Raw genomic sequence first — 23,206 nt, 5'->3', positions numbered from 1 at the left:
GGCCTACATTTCGCATCAAATGTTTGTTTACCTCAATATTTTTCTTATCTGGAATTCAGTATAAGAACAGTTGTGTAATATTAAAAGAAATACAATTATAAGGTTTTATAGGTTGCTATTATAAATCGGGACAAAAGCTAATTTTCTAAATAAAACAACAACAATCCATGGCGCAACAGCCCGTGAAGAGCCTAGACCGACCACCCGGCTGCTGGCCTCACGCCCACATATCGAAGCAGAGGTGGACGATCATCCAACCAGAATGGCGGTATCGTGTGGTTAGCACGATAATCCCCCCAACCGTTATAGCTGGTATTCGCAACCGGATTTCGCTACCTATCGTAGCTCCCCATGTGCATCACGATGCTCGGTGGGCACCGGTCCCACACACTGGCCGAAATTTCATGAGAAAATTTCTTCCCCCATGAGGACTCGAACCACCGCGCATTCCGTAACGCGAGTCCTAGGCAGGATGCCTTAGACCACTACGCCACGGCGCGGGACTTCTAAATAAAAACACAGGACAAATTTTTCTACTCACAAAACTGTTAAATTCAGATTAATCGGAACGCATGGACACTCTTAATGCAAGTCACTCGCCAAGCAAAACTATAATCTTCGTCCGAACGCAGTTCCGAAACGCGAGTCCAGTTCGCTAGCCATTGGCCAGTGAAATATTAAAAAATGTTCTACTTTAATGTTTTTGGTCCATATCCACGGTACATACGTTAATAAGTTTTTGTGTATAGTTGCATAATGATATGAGAATTTGTGTCGCATACATATCCGAACTCAGTAATTCCAAGTACTGTCACTTCATGAACTCTCTTCGGAACATTATCCGTGCAGATCTGCATGCCCAGATACTTGAGTGTCGTGATGACTCTTCAGGATCTTCTTCAGTTGTCTCGGAGGAAGGTGCTGTACCTCCTGTTCACCTGCGCATGCTCCGGCAAGCTGCTTACGGAAGCTACGCATGTGCGGCATATGCATGACGGAAGTGACGTCGATGTTGCAAGGGTGGGTCAAGGGTTCCGAGTTGCACGTACCACCTTCTTTAATAATTTATGAAGCTTTTGACCTCGGTACTCTGATGTTTATTATTCTAAAGATCCTGGGTTCAAGTCTTAAGGCACACTGACCTTCCAGAAACATGTGTCGTGATTAATTTAACTCTCTGCAAATCTTGTCTATCTATCTATCTATCTATCTATCTATCTATCTATCTATCTATCTATCTATCTATCTATCTTTTTTAGTAGGTTATTTTACGACGCTTTATCAACAGCTTAGGTTATTTAGCGTCTGAATGAGATGAAGGTGATAATGCCGGTGAAATGAGTCCGGGGTCCAGCACCGAAAGTTACCCAGCATTTGCTTATATTGGGTTGAGGAAAAACCCCGGAAAAAACCTCAACCAGGTAACTTGCACCGACCGGGAATCGAACCCGGGCCACCTGGTTTCACGGCTAGACGCGCTAACCGTTCCTCCACAGGTGTGGACTATCTATCTTATCTTATCTTATCTTATCTATCTGCCTGCCTGTCTGTCTGTCTGTCTGTCTGTCCGTCCGTTCCGCTGGATCTCCGTCTCTGCCTCTATCCCTGACTGCATGTCTGCCAGTATTGCCAATTTAGCGTCTTTGTTGCTAAATATGGCGACTTTTAACTCCTGTTTGGAGATAATATTTTTTTAAATTTTTCCATTGCTTAAATAGAGATTTAGCGAAATTTTCAGCATCATATAGCGACAAAAGTAAAACTTTCTCTATTGATAATATGGAATCTAGCGACTTTGTAACTACCTAGGCCTACTGTAGTCTATATCTATACTGTATCTTTGTCTGCATATCCGTCTGTGCCTGCATTATGCATCCATTTCGTTACCTACTGGTATCTCTCTTTTCTTATTAAACATACTTACCTCCTGTGTATCTGTCTGTATCTGTATTGTCCCATCTGGCTATCTGTCCATTCATTTGTAAATTCTACCTCTCTCTGACTACGCCTGTTTGCCATAGTGGTGAATTATAATAACCGCCAATGCCACAAAACTAATAATAATGGTAATCGTAATCAGTGTACTTATAGGCGTTTCTTTGCATTTCTTTTTGTCCATAGATCTCTTATTCTTTGGAAGTGGGCTTCTTTTCTCTCTTCAGTCTACGTTGTTCCAGTCTTTTTTGTCGGTTTTTCCTCTTTCTCATTTTATAAACTTTGATTCCAAAGATCTCTCTGCTTAAGATGTCTTCTTGTGTGATGATTTCGCCGATCCATTCTATAGTATCTGTGCTTCACTCTTATTTTCACAAAATTCGACTAGGCCATTTTGTTTTATGATTCTGTCAGGGTTCATTCTTTTGATGTGTCCGTAAAATTTAACCTTTTTTTTTTTTTTTTTTCTAATGTCACTATGATGTCTGTGTTTCTTTTTCTTGTTTACTTTTCAGTCTGTATTGTTCACCTATGACTTTTGGCCTAAAATTTTTCTTATCATTTTGAATTCTTTTTCCTCAATGTTTTCGACATCTGCATTTGTATTCAAAATTAACGTTTTTGCTCCATATAGACATTCTCATTTAATGAGTGTTTATAATGTCTTAATGTTGTATGTTTGGATATGCACTTTTTGTTGTGAATATTTTGAGTGAGCCGAAATGCTTTCTCCATTTCTTTGGCATCTAATTTCTTTCGCTTTTGTTTCAACTCCATTTTCCTAATCATTTCACCGATTTAGAATGTGAGACTCGTTTAATTTTACCATAGGCCTATTTGGTTTCCATATATTTTGGCGCTTGTTTGTTGCAGTTAATGTATTCTGTTTATTCGAAGGATATCTAGAGACCGATTGTATGCGCGATTTCTTTTAACATTTCAATCTGTTTTTGAGGTGTTACGATGTCATGAGGTAAAATTGCTAGGCAATCTATCTTTAATTTTCCTCTGCCTAATGTGTTCGGTTGATTAATTTTGAGGATTGTTTTTTGTTTACGCCATTCTTGTATTACTTTTTCAAGGACACTGTTGAAAAGTATTGCAGAGAGTCCATCTCCTTGCCTTACTCCTGTTTTTACTTCGAAAAGTTCTGAAATTTCACCCATAAACTTAACTTTAGACTTTATATTTGTTAGTGTCTTATGATTGCAAGAATTTTGCGGTCTAATTAAACCATTATTATTATTATTATTATTATTATTATTATTATTATTATTATTATTATTATTATTATTATTATTATTATTATTATTATTATTGGAATTGAACGGGTTACATCAGCTGCTTGTCTATCCGGATGACGTGAATATGTTAGGAGAAAATCCACAAACGATTAGGGAAAACACGGGAATTTTACTTGAAGCAAGTAAAGAGATAGGTTTGGAAGTAAATCCCGAAAAGACAAAGTATATGATTATGTCTCGTGACGAGAATATTTTACGAAATGGAAATATAAAAATTGGAAATTTATCCTTTGAAGAGGTGGAAAAATTCAAATACCTGGGAGCAACAGTAACAAATATAAATGATACTCGGGAGGAAACTAAACATAGAATAAATATGGGAAATGCCTGTTATTAGACTATTCGGTTGAGAAGCTTTTATCATCCAGTCTGCTGTCAAAAAATCTGAAAGTTAGAATTCATAAAACAATTAAATTACCGGTTGTTCTGTATGGTTGTGAAACTTGGACTCTCACTTTGAGAGAGGAACATAGGTTAAGGGTGTTTGAGAATAAGGTGCTTAGGAAAATATTTGGGGCTAAAAGGGATGAAGTTACAGGAGAATGGAGAAAGTTACACAACACAGAACTGCACGCATTGTATTCTTCACCTGACATAATTAGGAACATTAAATCCAGACGTTTGAGATGGGCAGGGCATGTAGCACGTATGGGCAAATCCAGAAATGTGTATAGAGTGTTAGTTGGGAGGCCGGAGGGAAAAAGACCTTTGGGGAGGCCGAGACGTAGATGTGAAGATAATATTAAAATGGCTTTGAGGGAGGTGGGATATGATGATAGAGACTGGATTGATCTTGCTCAGGACCTATGGCGGGCTTATGTGAGGGCGGCAATGAACCTCCGGGTTCCTTAAAAGCCAGTAAGTAAGTAAGTAAGTAAGTAAGTAAGTAGTATTATTATTCATGAGATTTATTTATTTTAATTTATAACTCGTGTTTGAGCCCACCCAGTGTTTTTCAAAAGTTGGCGCCACTGATGGTAATAACGATAATAACACAACCATTACTGTTTCATCTCGGCTGAAATGATACGCCACAACGCTCGTTCACAACCGCGGTAGCAGATTCGCGTAGTGGTTCTCATATAAGTTGAAGCTGCGACACACTCGAAGCCTGTGGAAGCGGAATGATGTGCTGACGGTGGCAGACTGGCAATAAGATTAAGTTCAGCACAGCACTCAAAAACGCAATAAGGCATTCATTCGTTCGTTCTGTCCATATCTTGCTGTAATACCTACCGCCTTCTCCTCTGCGTCGTCTGTAACCACAGTCGCGACCACGGCAATATCCAGCACATCCTTGCGGAAAAACTTGGAGTGTCGTCCTCTCCAGATATCTTCTCACGAGCGTTTCCTTGGAACTTGCAATTTATATGCAGTACGAATGTAATTATGTCTATATAGATAGGACTAACACGAAACAAAAGCTGTTATCTGCGCCATAACCATCCTACCACTACCGTCATCATAATCATCATGTTTTCACCCCTCGTCTTTCGTATTTTCATTAACTTCATGTATATAGATTAGATCTCCATCTCCATCATGTCCACACCTGTGGAGTAACGGTCAGCGCTTCTGGCCGCGAAACCAGGTGGCCCGGGTTCGAATCTCGGTCGGGGCAAGTTACCTGGTTGAGGTTTTTTCCGGGGTTTTCCCTCAACCCAATACGAGCAAATGCTGGGTAACTTTCGGTGCTGGACCCCGGACTCATTTCACAGGCATTATCACCATTTCATTCAGACGCTAAGTAACCTAGATGTTGATACAGCGTCGTAAAATAACCCAATAAAATAAAAATAAAATCCATCTCCATCATTAGCCCTACATGTTTACCATATTTTTCTGCGGGATGCCTACGAGGCACGACCCTTCCTGACACGTGGTTTATGATACAAAGACCAATGGCTGCATAGGTCAGCAGAAGGGAATACTTTGAATTTAGGGAAAATTATTCAAATCATACAAGTTTGAGGAATATAGGAGAAAAGATGGTGATGGCGATGACGATTATAATAATTTACTTACTTATGGCTTTTAAGGAACCCGGAGGTTCATTGTCGCCCTCACATAAGTCAGCCAACGGTCCCTATCCTTTGCAAGATTAATCCAGTCTCTATCATCATATCCCATATCCCTCAAATCCATTTGCATACTGTTCTGTCCACACCTGTGGAGTAACGGTCAGCGCGTCTGGCCGCGAAATCAGGTGGCCCGGGTTCGAAACCCGGTCGGGGCAAGTTATCTGGTTGAGCTTTTTCCCGGAGTTTTCTCTCAACCCAATACGAGCAAATGCTGGGTAACTTTCGGTGCTGGACCCCGGACTCATTTCACCGGCATTATCACCTTCGTTTCATTCAGACGCTAAATAACCTAGATGTTGATACAGCGTCGTAAAATAACCCAATAAAATAAAAATAAAAATACTGTCCTCCCATCTACGTCTCGGCCTCTCCAAAGGTCTTTTTCCCTCCGGTCTCCCAACTAACACTCTATATTCATTTCTGGATTCGCTCATACATGCCCTGCACATCTGGATTTAATGTTCCTAATTACGTCAGGTGAAGAATACAGTGAGTGCAGTTCTGCGTTGTGTAATTTCTCTATTTTCCTGTAACTTCATCCCTCTTAAGGCTAGATCACAATACACCGGGAACGGAAGCGAGAACGAGAACGGGAATAATGTTAAAATAAATGTATTTAAATGTGAGCATTCACAATAGTTAGCCCACATTTAAATACATTTATTTTAACAATATTTTCGTTCTCGTTCTCGTTGTCGTTTCTGTTTCCGGTTTATTGTGAACCAGCCTTAACTTTTAGTGTATTATAGGCCTAGGCCTAATCCTTTAGGGAGTAAGTACATTTTCTCAGAATAATAAATTAACCGTAAACACTAATACACAAATTTTAGTGTTTAAATCCCTATGGTACGTGTTCCAGTTCTCCACTCTTTATATTACAACACACTGATGGTCCTTGCAAAGCTGTTTGAACAGGCCAATATCGACACTGCGTACAGCCACGGTTTCAGTAACCTGGATATGGAGATGCAGCTTATCTGCCTAACCTATAATGTGAACTATTCACGTGCAAGGCGCTGAACGGGGTCAGCATGCGTGACACGTGTGTTTCAACGTCACTATTATCTCTGATAACAATGTGACGTGTCCTCTTCAATCAGCTGACGGTTTCTCAACTAAGAGACCACAGATCGTTTCCTCGCAGATTCTATGAGACTTTGGTTTTGGTAAAATAACTCGGATTTTTTATCAGAGACCTTCCACTTTTTCTTCGGGACTTTTTCTAGCCTAGATAATCCGCAATCACGTTCGTCACTGGCGCAGTAGCAACAAGAAACTGCTGTAGCCTGTTGTATCAGTTTCTTCTTTCACGTGTCCACAGTGAAGAGCGGTTAATTGTTACAATTTTTTTAATACGCGCCAACGAAATGAAATAGTGTCTGATATACGATTATTTTAACATTAATATGTCGTGTCGCTTTTAAATATTGCACCGACTTTCATAATGAAAAATAGACCTATAGAAACATGGACATTACGATGAAGTCGTCCACACCTGTGGAGTAACGGTCAGCGCGTCTGGCTGCGAAACCAGGTGGCCCGGGTTCGAATCCCGGTCGGGGCAAGTTACCTGGTTGAGGTTTTTTCCGGGGTTTTCCCTCAACCCAATACGAGCAAATGCTGGGTAACTTTCGGTGCTGGACCCCGGACTCATTTCACCGGCATTATCACCTTCATATCATTCAGACGCTAAATAACCTAGATGTTGATACAGCGTCGTAAAATAACCCAACGATGAAGTGAAAAAGAATGATTAGAAGCATTTCAAATGTGAATACTGGAAAGAATGGAGCATGTAAAATGGAAAGACAATAAGAAGTGAAGCTGTACGAGAAAGAGTGGGTGAAGAAAGAATAATACTCAAACTGATCAGGAAGAGAAAAAGAAATTGACAATTGACTGGGTACTAAATAAGAAGAAACTCTCTGCTGAAGGATACACTGGAAGGAATGGTGAACGGAAGAAAAACATTGAAAAACCTGCCCTTGGGCAGAAAACTACGAATGAAAAAAAGTGTATTATATAATAATGTTAGAATTTGTAAAACAGTTATATTACCGGTTGTTCTGTATGGTTGTGAAACTTCGATTCCCACTTTAAGAGAGGAACAGAGGTTAAGAGTATTGTATTGTATTGTATTTATTTACATTCCATGGTATTCGTACATTGCTTCACAGCTAGAATATGGAAAAAGTAAAAAAACTTAATGCTACTATAAAGTCTTAGATTCATATTCTTAGACATTTCGCTAGCCCGCGCTACGAGCGTGCTAAACTAGCCCCGGCTATCGACTGTTTACTTGTACAGGATTCATATCATATATCATATCATATCATATCATATCGTATCGTATCGTATCGTATCGTATCATATATCATATCATATCATATCATATCATATATCATATCATATCATATATCATATCATATCATATCATATCATATCATATCATATCATATCATATATCGCTAACACTGGTTTATGAATACGAAAAATGTTAGTTCGCTGATCATCCACCGGAAGCCAGCGCTAAGAAGTCTATGAATACGGCCGTTAATTTATAGTCACAGTTTAGTTGAAATGTACAGTATATAGAAGAGCTTTACAGTATAGATTACTAATATAACATATTGTTTAAGAATAAGGTGCTTAGGAAAATATTTGGGGCTAAGAGGGATGGAGTTTCAGGAGAATGGAGGAAGTTACACAACGCAGAACTTCACGCATTGTATTCTTCACCTGACATAATTAGGAACATTAAATCCAGACGTTTGAGATGGGTAAGGCATGTAGCACGAATGGGCAAATCCAGAAATGCATATAGAGTGTTAGTTGGGAGGCCGGAGGGAAAATTACCTTTGGGGAAGCCGAGACGTAGATGGGAGGAAAATATTAAAATGGATATGATGGTAGAGGCTGAATTAATCTTGCTGAGTATAGGGACCCATGGCGGGCTTATGTGAGGGCGGCAATGAACCCCAGGTTCTCTAAACGCCATTTGTATGTAAGTAAGCCACATAAACATTTACAGTTGCTGATTTTGTGTGATATATTTTTATTTATGTAATAGGCCTACATGATATAACCCAGACAACATTTGTCTGAGATGTTTTTTGTAGATTAAAAGTTCCGTTCATTTTCGTATTTCCCTCGGGACGTTATCGTCGCGGTCTTGATGTTGAGAGCTTCCTGCTGGCACTCTTCAGTATTTGGACCCGAATGTTCCTCTTCTTGTTTTGTATATTATTCAATAGATCCAAATGTTCTGTCTCTGTTGGCGTTCCCTTCCTTGTCCTGGTTAGTCGGATGCATGTTGTCCCATCGCGTCTGTATGAAATACCTTCAATGCGCCACTCTTCCTTGCTGAAATATGTAATCTCTTAATGTAGGGGTGTCACAACTGGCAGAAGTCTTTGTACAACTTGAACGGAGTGGTACGATTTTTGCTGTAATTTCTAATAACTTTAGCGCATTATGCATTTACATTAATTTATGCCGAAGTGGTGAGGACAACTACGATCATGACATTAGTGGTTATCACTAAGGAGCGGATTACTATGTAATTAAATATTCTTTTTGCATGTGATAAAACACAATTAACAAAGTTAAAAATTCCGAACATGAAGTTTGAAGTTTAAAACCCGAATTTTATTTCACATAAAAACACATATTTTCACAAAAAAATTATGTAAATACATATTTTCAGGAAATCTATTATAAACATAAATCTTGGAGTTTTTTACAAGAACTTTTAAATATTTTAAAACTAAATCAATTATATCACTCAGAAGTACGTTATCTTTTTAAGAATTCTTGGTTGCTTCGTTTTTCTAAGCGCAGTGTGGTGTATCCGTGATCCATTTTCGTAATAGTATCACCTCAAGTTCTGAGAACTGCTAGACAGCATATCAGTGTTATTATTAGAGAATAAATTAACATGGACAACGAGGAGAGATCTTGCAACACATAATTAGGAATATTTATTGTTGCTGAAGATGATTTCATTCCACGCTTTGTTTGTGAAACACAGCAGATAAGAGCTCAGGTATGAACATTATTTAATTTCAACAAATCTCTCGCCTCTCGCTCATGTCTATCAAGTAAGGCAATATATCTTGTTGTGATTCCCTGTTATCGGGCTTCGTCAATCGATATCCTTCAAGATATACTGAAAGATGGTTATTTAAAAAATGATTTGGCTTTCCTATTAGCAAATTTAAGCTCTTTGTGTGACACCATAAAAAAACTCAAAACATCCAAAAAACCTGTTGTCTGAAACAGGGAGGTGCGTGCTGTGGAAATTAAACTAGACTCGCTACCAAGTTCAGAAGCACAATTACTAAGGGACAAATTCCAGAATGTGTTTGGAAAAAACAGTGGATATAAAAAAAATGTGTAAAGTTGCTCAAGTTTTGGAGAATGTGCCTGTAGGTGAAATTGACGGTGTATGTGTTTGTGACATTCCTCTCTTTAAATATGCACGTCTGACGTTCTGTGATTTGGAAAGATCGTTTTCACAGTATAAGTCGTTGCTCAGAGATAATCGGCATGCATTTGTGATGGAGAATTTGGAGATGACCTTTATTGTTCACTGCAATTCTCGGCCAACTACTAGCACTCGAGTGTGGTTGGTGAGTACCTAGTAACATTTTTTTTTCCAAGCTAAGTAAGGTATTTATTTTATTTTTAGCAAATATTTTCGTACTTTTTAGCACATAAAAAATAAATATATTTAATTTTTTAGCACATAGAAATACGCTCTCTAGTTATCACGTCGTCAAAATGATGACGATGTAGTGAATGAAACAACTAAGAATTTTAATTGGAGGTCATAATCAAATTTTTGTTAGCAGTTTTAAGTTACAGCGCATGTAATTGCTACTGGCTGTAAGAATAAATTAAATAATAAATCACTAGCTACATTTATCATCGTTGTCATTATCGTCATAAATAAGCAAGAATTACTCTTCTCAGATCCATATACCGTCTCTGTTTTACAAAAATGTTTTGAGATAAGTTGTTTAGCTTCCTATATGACTGATACCCGGGTAACTGATAAAGAAAAGCTCTCAATTTTTATTGCAATAAAATGTCATTTATCAGATCAGTTGAATGCTCCTTTAGAACAATAGCTTTCGTAATAAGAATGGATAATAATGTAATAAAGTTATTTTACTAGGCTATAAATAAGGAAAGAAATATGATGTAGTACCTATTAGATTACGGTACGTCCATTTTCGGCTTTCGCCTTCAAAATTCTCTACTGTTTCTTCATATGGAACGACGAAAATAGAAGTGATACAAGTGGCCAATACGCTTGGAGCTCACATAGGCCTAGACACTTCCTCTTATTTCTTGCAAGGATGTGTTTTCGCGTACCTCTTAAATGTTCCTCCTCTCATTTTCTCCGTTCATTCATTCATAAGAAGAAGAAGAAGAAGAAGAAAAAGAAGAAGAAATATAAATATGTGAATATTGAGATGATCCTCAGGTGTTAATTTCTTCTAGCACATGGCGCCTTTTGTTTCGAAAACTTTCTTCGATGGACTTCTTATTAGAGTTGTGATTACAATCCAAATACAGAATTTAGGCGGCCACTCAAAAGTCCATTGAGTTCGACTCCCAACACTAGTAAGGATTTTAGGCCTACTGCCCACCTATGACGTCTACTGTCATGCGTCACCTCAAATTCTGCTTCTGCTTCCTCTCATGTTATCTAATTCATTTTCTTTATTGGTCTTTTTCCTTAAAAATTTGCGAAGTTCCTTCAGTGGATCAGTGACTTCCAGAATGATACATAAATAGTTATATAATGTATAATTCTGGATGTCCATAATAGGCCAAAAGCCCAATTACAATAGATAGTAAAAATTATAAATACTTATGCCATAAAAATTAAAAAAATAAAAGAGCATAAAAAGAGATGAATACAAATGAAAAAAAGAGATAAATACAGATACAAATACAAGACAGATATAATTGAAGACCTGAATTGACAAACATCCCAAGTCCATCAAGGTAAAGATTTCAGGAAAGCTTAAAATCTATCAGGCTTGCCATATAAGAGTATTGAAATAAATATTTGTACGATTAAAAACATAGGCTCAGAGTCGGATATGGAATATTTTTAACAATATGGTAGCTTATGCAGAACATATCATGTATCAAGTAAAAAGTCAAATTCAGTAAATATTTTTGACTCGGGATGTTTGTCAGTTCAGGTCTTCAATTTCAAATGCAAAATACAAATAAAAAAATGAAAAATAAATAAAGATATAAATACAAGATGTAAAATGTAGGCCTATAAATGAAGATTCTAGAGTAACAAATATATAAGAATATAATTTTTTATAAACTACCCGAGACATCTTCAAAGACGCGATTTCATATACAAAATGTCCTCTTCTCAACATCCCTTATTTCAGTTTTAGCAAATAAGTGGGCCGTTCTAGAAAACGATGGATTGAGTAAACCGGAACAATCATATCTAGGGACCGGATTTGTAGGTTTTTTACCTATTTTTTTCCTTGCTTCTGAACTCCTAATTTCCTCAATACTTTTCCGAATCATGATTGTAGGAGGTGAATTCTGTTGAACCTAAAAAAACCTAAACCTAAATTAAACCTTAGTACCTAAAAAACCGTAAATCATTGTTGATAAGCTTTATCCTGTATTTACTGCGTTATATATTGATTTCTTTTATTTTAAGAGAAATATCAATACAGTACATTGAGAGAGATAGAGAGAGGGGGGGGGGGAGAGGAACGAACACTCTCGACGTGGAGGAGGCTGCCTCAATCCCTAAAGCAAAATCTGTACTTAGCAGTGACAACATCTATGGCTCCCTTGCTTTCCTCAAGGCACATTTCAGTGACCTTCCAAAATATATTGAGTACTTGGAATCTTCGTCACTACAACTGAAAGATCCAATTGGTGTCATTGACTCTCTTCTACAGAAACAAGTACCAGGACCTGTGAGTGCAGCCGTCACCTTAAAACTGAAGAAAGTATTGCAGAGGAATTCAGGGTTTGAAAGAATGAAAAATGTGTGCTCCATTCTCCAGGGAGAAAGCTTCAATTGTCAGTTACCTTGGGTACCTGCTGCAGTGGCAGTGATGAAATTTCAACCTATGACATCATGTGCTGTCAAAAGAACCATTTCGTCATTCAAATGTATTTTGAGAGACAATAGAAAAAACTTCTCAGTCGAGAATCTTGAAAAGTATTTGGTCATATATTGCAACCAGAAACAGTACCAGTAAATAATGTTGTGTTGTTTGTTTGTTACTTTTTAAAATAATTCTTGATCAAGTTTGAACAAATTTAATTCAAAACTTGTATGTGTACTATACCTATTGAAAATTGAAATTTATGTAGTTCCGTCAAGGCAAATTATATTAGATAAAATGTTAATTGTTACAATAATTTATTCAAACTACAAATAATGTTATGGGCGGCCGGGTAGCTAAGTTAGTAGAGCAGCTGGCTAAGGATTGGAAGGTCCGGAGTTCGATCCCGAGTGGTGACGGGATTTTTCTCGTTGCCAAACTTTCAGAACGGCCCCGAGGTTCACTCAGCCTCCTATAAAATTGAGTACTGGGTCTTTCCCGGGTGTAAAAGGAGGTCAGAGCGTGGTGCCGACCACACCACCTCATTCTAGTGCCGAGATCATGGAAAGCATGGGGCTCTACTTCCATGCCCCCCCAAGTGCCTTCATGTTATGTGACGGGGATACCTTTACCTTTTTTACCGTTTTACAAATAATGTTTTATAGGAGAAGGAACAAAAATTTCGAATCTTATAAATTTTGATAAATAGTTTTGTTCTTGAAAAGATCAATTTCGTGGTTCGTGTTGCCTTAATAAATAGGCCTATATATTTATTTTTTAAGAATAACTGTAAGGATACGTTTTTACGATCTGGCAGTTTTTGCGATCCATTTCACAGTTTGGGTATAAAACCTAATAAAAAAAACCAATTTCACCTATTCCAAAAACCTAAAATGGTATTTCTAAAACCCTAAAAATCCGGTCCCTAGTCATGTCTGATCCCTCTGCTGATGGTATTACACACTGGGATCCTCCGACGTATTTTGCTGAGAATTCAGAATGCTGCATTTATCGATTGTTGTTTCGTCCACAGTCTTTAGTTGGACAGCCCCGTCTTAATCCTCGGCGGTGAACACTTGAATTCGTCAGGTCTCGAACCGGCTTCGCTTGCCGGGTGTTTGGGTTAGGGGGAAGAGTAGGGTCTTCACTTTTTGTAAACCCCCAAGTTGAATGGAAGTTGCTGGCTAACAATTCGCAGCTCACGGATCCATAGGCCTGGCTGCGAGGGGCGACGGTGACGTATGAAAATCAATACGGAGTGCATGCAGGCATCCACCCGCCACCCGCCCTCCTGTTCTTCAGAGATTTACTCTTGATGTGGGCTCCGTATCGCCAACTGTGTCTCTCCCAATCAATACCCACGCTTGCAACAAACGCCAAGACCATCGGCGACCATTGTTGCAGCCCGACTCCCGCGAATGTCAACATGATCACAGCTCAACGTCCACTTAAATTCAGTTTATAGAACGGCAGTTTAGTGATACAGTATTTATTATACTAAAATCTAGGACTACACTCGAAAACTGCGTGGGTTCGAATTTTACCTAGTTGGGTTTTTTCGGAGTTTTTCCCCAGCTGTGTTTAGAAAAGTTATGTAGGCTATAATAGATTTTATCGATTATTATCGATAGTGTTAAACAGCAACCTCTTATGTCAAAAATATGAACGAAATAAGACTTCAATTGATTTCTATCACATGCATTTTTTTCGAATATTCTTGCAAACACATCTTAGATGGCTATGGGTATAAACTTCATAGAAAGAAATTTAAATAACCTTTGATGTCAGATTGGAAGTAAATCCCGAAAAGACAAATTTATTTATTTATTTATTTATTTATTTATTTATTTATTTATTTATTTATTTATTATTTTGCTAATAATTGTAACATAAAATATAATACATGCAGAAAAACTTTAGCTCGCCCCTGAAAGAGTAGAACTCGTGCTCAGGGGCGGATTCCTGAATTGAAATTAATAATTATACAATACAATTTCTCTTATGTCTACTGTGCAATTATATATATATATATATATATATATATATATATATATATATATATAAATTTAAATTTACAATTTTTCAATTTTTATAAAATCCATACATAACTTTTTAAATTTAATACTAGAACTATTAGAATTGACAATATTAGGATATTTAAATATAAATTTGTTATATATTCTTGGGCCTAATTTATTACTATGATTAAATACTGTAACAGTGTTGCATTTTGGTTCAAACAATCTTAAAGAATTCATACCTTTTGTTTCATAACTATGAGAATACAATTCAAAATTATTTCGATTTTTATGTATGAATTTTATTAATACAATATAATAAATTTGTCTTACGTTAAGTACATTAAAGTCTAGAAACAAATTTTGAGATGGAAAATCAATAGGTTTATGAAGACATATTTTAATTATTTTCTTCTGTAATAAATAAAGTGGATTAAAATTGGATTTAAATGAGCTACCCCATCCTATAATTCCATACATAATTACTGATTGAAATAAAGTTAAATATATTGTACATAATAAACTTATTGACAAGTAATTCTTCAATAAAACAAAATAATATACTATTTTACGTAATTTATTACAAAGGTAATTAATGTGTTGGTTCCATTTTAAATGATTATCGAAAATTATGCCTAAATACTTAACTTCAGAGGACTCTTTAATAATCGGACATTTACACTGTATAAGACATAAATGTATGATTATGTCTCCTGACCAGAACATAGTAGGAAATGAAAATATAGAAATTGGAAATTTACCCTTTGAAGAGGTGGAAAAATTCAAATATCTTGGAACAACAGTAACAAATATAGATGACACTCAGGACGAAATTAAACGCAGAATAAATATGGGAAATGCCTGTTATTATTCGGTTGAAAAGCTTTTGTCATCCAGTCTGCTCTCGAAAAAGCTGAATGATACAATTTATAAAACAGTTAAGCCTATATTACTGGTTGTGCTGTATGGTTGTGAAACTTGGACTCTCACTTTGAGAGAGGTTAAATGTGTTTGAGAATAAGGTCGTAGGAAAATATTTGGGGCTAAGACGGATGAAGTTACAGATAGAATGGAGAAAGTTACAGAACGCAGAACTGCACACATTGTATTCTTCACCTGACATAATTAGGAACATTAAATCCAGACGTTTGAGATGGACAGGACGTATACCACGTATGGGCGAATCCAAAAAGTCACATAGAGTGTTAGTTGGGAGGCCAAGACGTAGATGGAAGGATAATATTAAAATGGATTTTAGGGAGGTGGTGTATGATGGTAGAAACTGGATTAATCTTGCTCAGGATAGGGACCGATAGCGGACTTATGTGAGGGCGGCATTGAACCTCTGGTTTCTCTAAAAGCCATTTGTAAGCAAGTAAGTAAGTTTTTGTAAGATATTTGTTAATATTCAAGATATTCGAATGTTTTTCACTCACCTGTAAAATTGAACTTTTTTAAACACGAAGTTGCTGTTGAATATTTTTGGAAGTAAATCCCGAAAAGACAAAGTATATGATTATGTCTCGTGACCAGAATATTGTACGAAATGGAAATATAAAAATTGGAGATTTATCCTTCGAAGGGGTGGAAAAATTCAAATATCTTGGAGCAACAGTAGCAAATATAAATGACACTCGGGAGGAAATTAAACGCAGAATAAATATGGGAAATGCATGTTATTATTCGGTTGAGAAGCTCTTATCATCCAGTCTGCTGTCCAAAAATCTGAAAGTTAGAATTTATAAAACAACTATATTACCGGTTCTTCTGTATGGTTGTGAAACTTGGACTCTCACTGTGAGAGAGGAACATAGGTTAAGGGTGTTTGAGAATAAGGTGCTTAGGAAAATATTTGGGGCTAAGAGGGATGAAGTTACAGGAGAATGGAGAAAGTTACACAACACAGAACTGCACGCATTGTATTCTTCACCTGACATAATTAGGAACTTAAAATCTAGACGTTTGAGATGGGCAGGGCATGTAGCACGTATGGGCGAATCCAGAAATGCATATAGAGTGTTAGTTGGGAGACCGGAGGGAAAAAGACCTTTAGGGAGGCCGAGACGTAGATGGGAGGATAATATTAAAATGGATTTGAGGGAGGTGGGGTATGATGTTAGAGACTGGATTAATCTTGCACAGGATAGGGACCAATGGCGGGCTTATGTGAGGGCGGCAATGAACCTTCGGGTTCCTTAAAAGCCATTTGTAAGTAAATAATAATATCTTAGTTTTGGGCCAGTTTGGATTTATAAACCAAAAATCGACAGCGAATGTAGTTTCTAGGTTGGTGGATGAAGTACTGAATGTTTTAAATTCGAAATTAGCCTACATGTTGGGAGGGGATATTTTGTGATTTAGATAAAGCATTGGACTGTGAAGATCGCAACATACTGACAAACAAATTGAAGTTTTATTGTATTAAGAATGAGACCTGAGTTTGGTTTACAACATACTTGTCAAATAGAAAACAAAAAAATAATTCTTCAGTAGTAGATGATGACAGCTTGCATCTTCTATTGAAATGAGAAATATATACACACTATTAAAAAAAATCTTCGTAGTTGATTTTCTGATTCAAAGGTAGGATTAAAGATATCGCCTGCGGAATGACAGAATGAAACGCAGAAATATGGCGCAAGTTTTATTCGGATTTCACTCGACTGTATACAGTATAGGAGTCCATTTAGAGCGAGAAGCGATGAGAGAGGAAATTTGTAGCCGTCGATTATAGCGCGGTTACTTTATAAAGCGGCTGAAATTCCTACCCCGCAAACACGGTTTGCAATTTGGAAGTAGTGTACTACATTAAAATAGTTGTAAACTTGGACCGCCTGTCGTATTTTCAGTACGTTCTGGTCGTTCAGTGTGGGGGGCGAAAGTTGTTTCGGATGTAGATGTCCGAAGGCAGTTTGGAGGACGACGACGTAAAACGTGGAGGGTTGGGGTGAGCTGAATGGGAATAATCTCATCCGCTTACATCCCTTCCCTGAAAAATATATGTACAGCGTGAACAATAAGTATGGAATATTGCTAATACGTAACTTCTTAAATGTTAATTTTACCAAAAAAAAAAAGTTTTCTACAAAAGCTGTTGGAGATAAACCATACAATATGATATCAGTGTTCGAAAATAGTTATTCAGGCATTACAGAGTGTGACAATAAACTTTATTTTTTTTAAATGACATCCTATATTTACAGCGAGTTCAGAATATGTGCGTCAGATACGTGTGCAACATCCGACGATATGATCACATATCACCGTCCTTCGCAAGTCTTTCGTGGCTCCGACTTCAAGAACGTAGAACTTTACACACTTTGTCTTTACTCTTTCGAATTCTGCACATTTCAACACCAAATTACCTTTCGTCTCGTTTCTCTTATCTATACTCTAACCACGACGTAAATACCAGATCACTTATCTGTGGCGCGTTAAGTATACCTCTTCATAGAACATCTCGTTATTCGTCATCTTTTACAGTATCCACCTCGCGACAATGGAATTCCCCGTCACAAAGTATTAGAGGCTGCAAGACAATAAACACATTTAAAAACAGCTTAAAAGATAAACTTCTTAGCATTTCATTCTAATCATACTGACTTAAACTATCACTGTCTACGTTGTTACTCCTTCCTTTAGACATGTATCCTGATAGTGCTGTATTTTCAAAATTGTCTCATAATAATCTCTTTCTATTATCTAACATTATTTGAAATATATTAACATTCTATATATTTTAGCTTAATTCTGCTACATAGTTTGTATTTCAGTGTTTAATTAATAGCTCATAGTATTTTGTTGTTTAATTCATAAATAACTCTTGTATACATGTAGCTCTTATCTAAATCAAATTGTTGAATTCTTTGTAACTTCATACATATGTATGTATACTTTTTGCTGGTTGAGTGGAAGAGAAGGCCTTACGGTCTTAACTCTGCCAGCTAAAATAAATCATCATTATTATTATTATTATTATTATTATTATTATTATTATTATATCCAAATTTACTGTCACACAATATATGCCTGACTACATAACTTCTTTCGAACACTGATATCATATTGTATGATTTATCTCCAATAGCTTTTATAAAACTTTTAAGGGAACTGTCCCTATTATCGCACATGCGCCTAATATCGCACCCTATGGTTTACGAGCTCAGAACAGGCATAAGACCCTGAATGGAGTAGTAGCTTATTCAGTTCAATTACAAGAAGCGATAGCGCCCGCAGATGGATTGCTACGGGTTTCAATACACACTACACACCTTGAGTTAGGAATAGGCAATGTGAAAGTATTTGTAGTGTGCGGTGTTCGGGACGAGTATACAGCCAACGGTAAGGAGCAAAACTTTTATACACTGTTAGTTTGATTTAGTTAGTCGTGTAATATTTTTAATCAGCTATGGAAATATTATAAACTTTTTATTTTTATTCGAACAAGCTATTATGTTTCGTGTATGTTATTTGCCCAATATCGCACACTTACTGTTTTCCTATTATCGCGATATTAGGACGATGTTACTGCAAACTAATATAATCCTACAATGAATCTGGTAATTCGAAGGTTCTTAAAAAATTGCCATTGCAGATGAATCCAAAATGTCGTAAGCTGTGGAAAGAGGAGGTTATGAAGGCTGCAATCATATAAGTTAGGAACAAAGTCATGGGGATTGCAACGTGTTTCAAATACTTTCAGTGTTCCCAAGTATACTTTAAAAGATAAAGTCAATAACAAAGGGGGTGTATATAAACTAGTGAACATGAAACTTGGCATAAAACCTGTACTTCCATTTGAACTGGAAGATTCTTTGGTTTCATATTGCTTAGAAACGGAGTAGCGATTTTATGGTTTATCTGCAAAGGACTTAAAAACTATGGCTTTTCAGTTAGCATTTATGAATGGTCTGAACCACCCATTTTCGAAGAACGATAAAGCCACAGGACGGAAATGGCTGCACACTTTCTTGAGAAGACACCAGGAATTGAGTCTCCGGAAACCACAAAGCACGCCTATGGCAAGGACCAGAGGTTTCAATCAGGAGAACGTAATTAATTTTTTTGACATTTGGGAACCATTGATGAACACTGTCAACCATTCACCAAACAGACTGTACAACTGTGACGAGACAGATTTGACAGTGATTCCAACACAAAGGCAACAAACTAGTTAGTTTGAAAGATAAGAGGCAGGTTGGATCTGTATCTTCAGCAGAGAGGGGGGTCTTTAGTGATTGTAGTGACACAAATGAGTGCAGCTGGCCATTTCCTGCCCCCGTTTTTGTTTTCTCCTAGGGTCAACATGAAAGCCGAACTTTTGGATCGAGCACCAAATAGTAGCTTAGCGGTCTGTCACAAATCTGGCTGGATTCAGAATGAAAGTTTTGTTCAATGGTGTCATCACATTCTCAGCAATGCGAAACCTACAAAAGATGACCCAGTAATTCTAGTGTTAGATGGGCATTATTCCCACACTAGAATTGTTGAACTCCTCGAGCTAGCACGTGTTAATGGTGCTCATATTGTGTGCTTACCTCCACATTGCACGCATAAGATGCAACTCTTGGATGTGGCATTCATGCTACCTTTCAAAACTTACTATGCTCAAGCAATTGAACAGTGGCTCAAACAAAATGCAGGCAGAGTAGTGACTCACTACCAGGTTGGTATGCTATTGGGAGAAGCTTTCAATAAAGGAGCAACTGTTGCTGTAGCTACAAATGGCTTCAGAAATATCGGTCTGTATCCTTGCAACCGCCATATCTTCAGCGACTTTGAATTTCAAGAAGTTTCTCCTAATACCTATGAAGCAAGTGATCATTCATCTGAAGCTTTACCAAATAGATTAGATGATGCCAACACTTCCCAACCTCGGCCAGGCTCTAGCAGTATCAACGGGCCAAAAACTTCACAAAATTAATCGAGTGGCAAACTCTATCTTTTGTTACACCTACTGACATTTCACCAATTCCTAAAAATAACTTACAACAAAAAAGTCCCATTGATAGAGGACGTAAAATGGTTCTGCTGCTCTACTAAAAAGTTCACAATATAAAAACGAATTGGCTGATGATTAAGAGGAAATTACTCACAAATAAGGAGACTTATGAACGAAAAGGCGTTCAAAAGAAGCAGACTGATAAAGTACCTACTCAGAGGAAGAGGCAGAAAAAACAAAGTCAGGTATCTTCAGATTCAGAAGACGAAGAGTTGGATGAGTCAGTATACATCTCCATTGATAATGGAGATAGCGAAAATGATGCAGAATGTCTATATTGCAACGGGAAGTTTTCTTTTGACAAGAGGGGAGAAAAATGGATCATATGCACTAAATGTGGAATTTGGTGCCATGAAGAGTGTTCTGGGGATGATGACTACAAAAGTTTCATTGTGTTATTGTTTGGAAAGTTAGATTAAGTTCTCTAAATATCTGGATTATGTTTAATTAACAAACATTCTATAGCTTATAAATCAAACTTTCAGGTATAACTCCCAGTAAATTTATTTGAATAATTTCGAGGGAAGAATAGTTCCGGGGCCGGGTATCGAACCCGGGATCTTTGGTACGTTAAACCAAAGGTCCCGGGTTCGATACCCGACCCCGGAACAATTTTTCCCTCGAAATTATTCATTCTATACCTTGATAGCTGAATATGTAGTTATTTACTGTCAAACACATTGTATCAGAAAATCTTATAATTTCCATGTTGTATTCGTATGTTATTAAAAAAACATGTTTTGTGCTTAAATACAACAAATATATAATACATATGTAATAAAATTTTTTTCTATACAATAAACTTAACATTTGTCCTATGTATTTTTCACAAAATGAGGGGTGCGATATTAGGAGCACTATTTCTCCTTACACCGTTTTTGCAATTTTTCTTTTGTACTTGAAAAACAAATGTAAAATAAAAGTAATTTTTAAATTTGACCTCACTGATATAGGCTAAGTATAATAAACCCGTATTAAAAATCCGTATTTATTTCAAATTTATGTAATATATTAATACTTGAAAAACTACTTTTTCAAAATGGGTGCGATATTAGGCACACTTCCCTTATTATTATTTTTTTTTTGTAAAATTAAAATTTAAGAAGTTATTAATAATATTCCATACTTAGGCCTATAGTTCACTCTGTAGGCTATAAAACACAATTAAATCTATGAAGAATTTATAGATAATACTTCATAACATTTTATATTATAATGTTAAAAAAACGTTTCATTACAGTGTGTCTGTGTAATTTTTGTCCTTTTGAACCATCTGTTGAAGGCATTTGTTGTATCTCCATGTATCCTACGACCAACATACTGATTACGTGATAACATAGCCTCATTTCATTATATTTTATCACAGCAGTGATTTTCAATTTATGCAGCGCGACTCACTGGAACGTCGCAGTTTAACCCCTTCAGGCCTAATGTACATTATACTGTACATTATTTCTTTTTTGGAATGTCTTCGATCCTTTTAAATATTTTGAAAAATTCAATGTGATAGAAATGGAGAATATTATTTTTGAAACATTTTTATACCTGAATTAAAAATAAAATTTAAAATTTTGTGGCCCCAGGGGCCAAAATTGTCCCCAAATTTTGATTTTCTGTGAAGACTTGATTTGAGAATTTTTGATCCCCAGAATGATTATGTGACCAGTTTTTTTTTTTTTTCATTTTTTTTTAATATAAATTCAAGACTGAAGTGGTTAAGCGATAAAATCAATAATAGGATATTTCATCCATTGCCTACGGCCAGATCTTTCACTACACGTCCAGCATTCTTCAATCTTCTCTGTTTTCCGCCTTAATCTCCACATACGATCCATGTATCTTAGTTGTCTACGATTTGATTTTTGCCCGAACTTTTTTTCCGTTCACCATTCCTTACATTACATCCCTCAGTAGTTCCTTTTTAGGCAGTGATCCAGCCAACTTTTTTTCTGTTCCTATCAGTTTCAGCCTTATTCTTTCTCCTAACCGAATATCCAAATAGTATGTTTATTTGTTCCTATTCAGAAATTCTCAAAGGCTGTTAATTAGGCCTATCTTTTAAAAGGAATTTTTAATAGGCCTATAATTAATTTGGAAGGTTCTCAGTAGGACACCTTTGCAAACATTTATTTGGCTTTATTGTAAGGATTGGATTATGCAGTAGTTGACATTATTTCGCCACAACGTTCGGAAACTTGTATGTTTATTTTGTTTATCCTGGTCTTGAATAATGAACATCCACTAAGTAGGTTGTTTTTCTTAGCAAACGAAAGCTGCAGATGTTTGTAATATAAAACTCAAAATCAAGCTGCAGAATTCTGCAGTCTAAGTGAGGAAGGGTCTATTTGAAAATAGGAGTTTGAGTTTCCTTCTTTTCCTCCATATTTAAATGAAAATGTATATGATTTAATTGAAATTAGTGTGAAATATTAATTCCTTTAATGTTATCGGTATCCGAGTATGGAGTTCTATTACGCATCCAAGCGTTTAGCCGTATCGGCTAATTACTGAACTAAACGTTTTACGTCATTCCACAGTATAGAGAACATACAGTAAAGACACCTAAGCCATTTCGTGGGAACAAATTCTGAGTGCGCATGTCACGAAACCGGGTGTAGTATCTGGAACCTCCACCAGATGGATCTCCATCTACGGCAGGACTGGCATAATTTAATAGACCTATTAACTGAAAACATTCATTACTCATCTTTTAATAATTTTAAAGACATGAGGCAAAGGAATGGCAATATAACCATAA

Source organism: Periplaneta americana, chromosome 9 (assembly GCF_040183065.1).
Source record: "Periplaneta americana isolate PAMFEO1 chromosome 9, P.americana_PAMFEO1_priV1, whole genome shotgun sequence".
NCBI lineage: Eukaryota > Metazoa > Arthropoda > Insecta > Blattodea > Blattidae > Periplaneta > Periplaneta americana.
The sequence above is the reverse complement of the archived record's forward strand: the minus strand, read 5'-3'. Positions refer to the sequence as shown.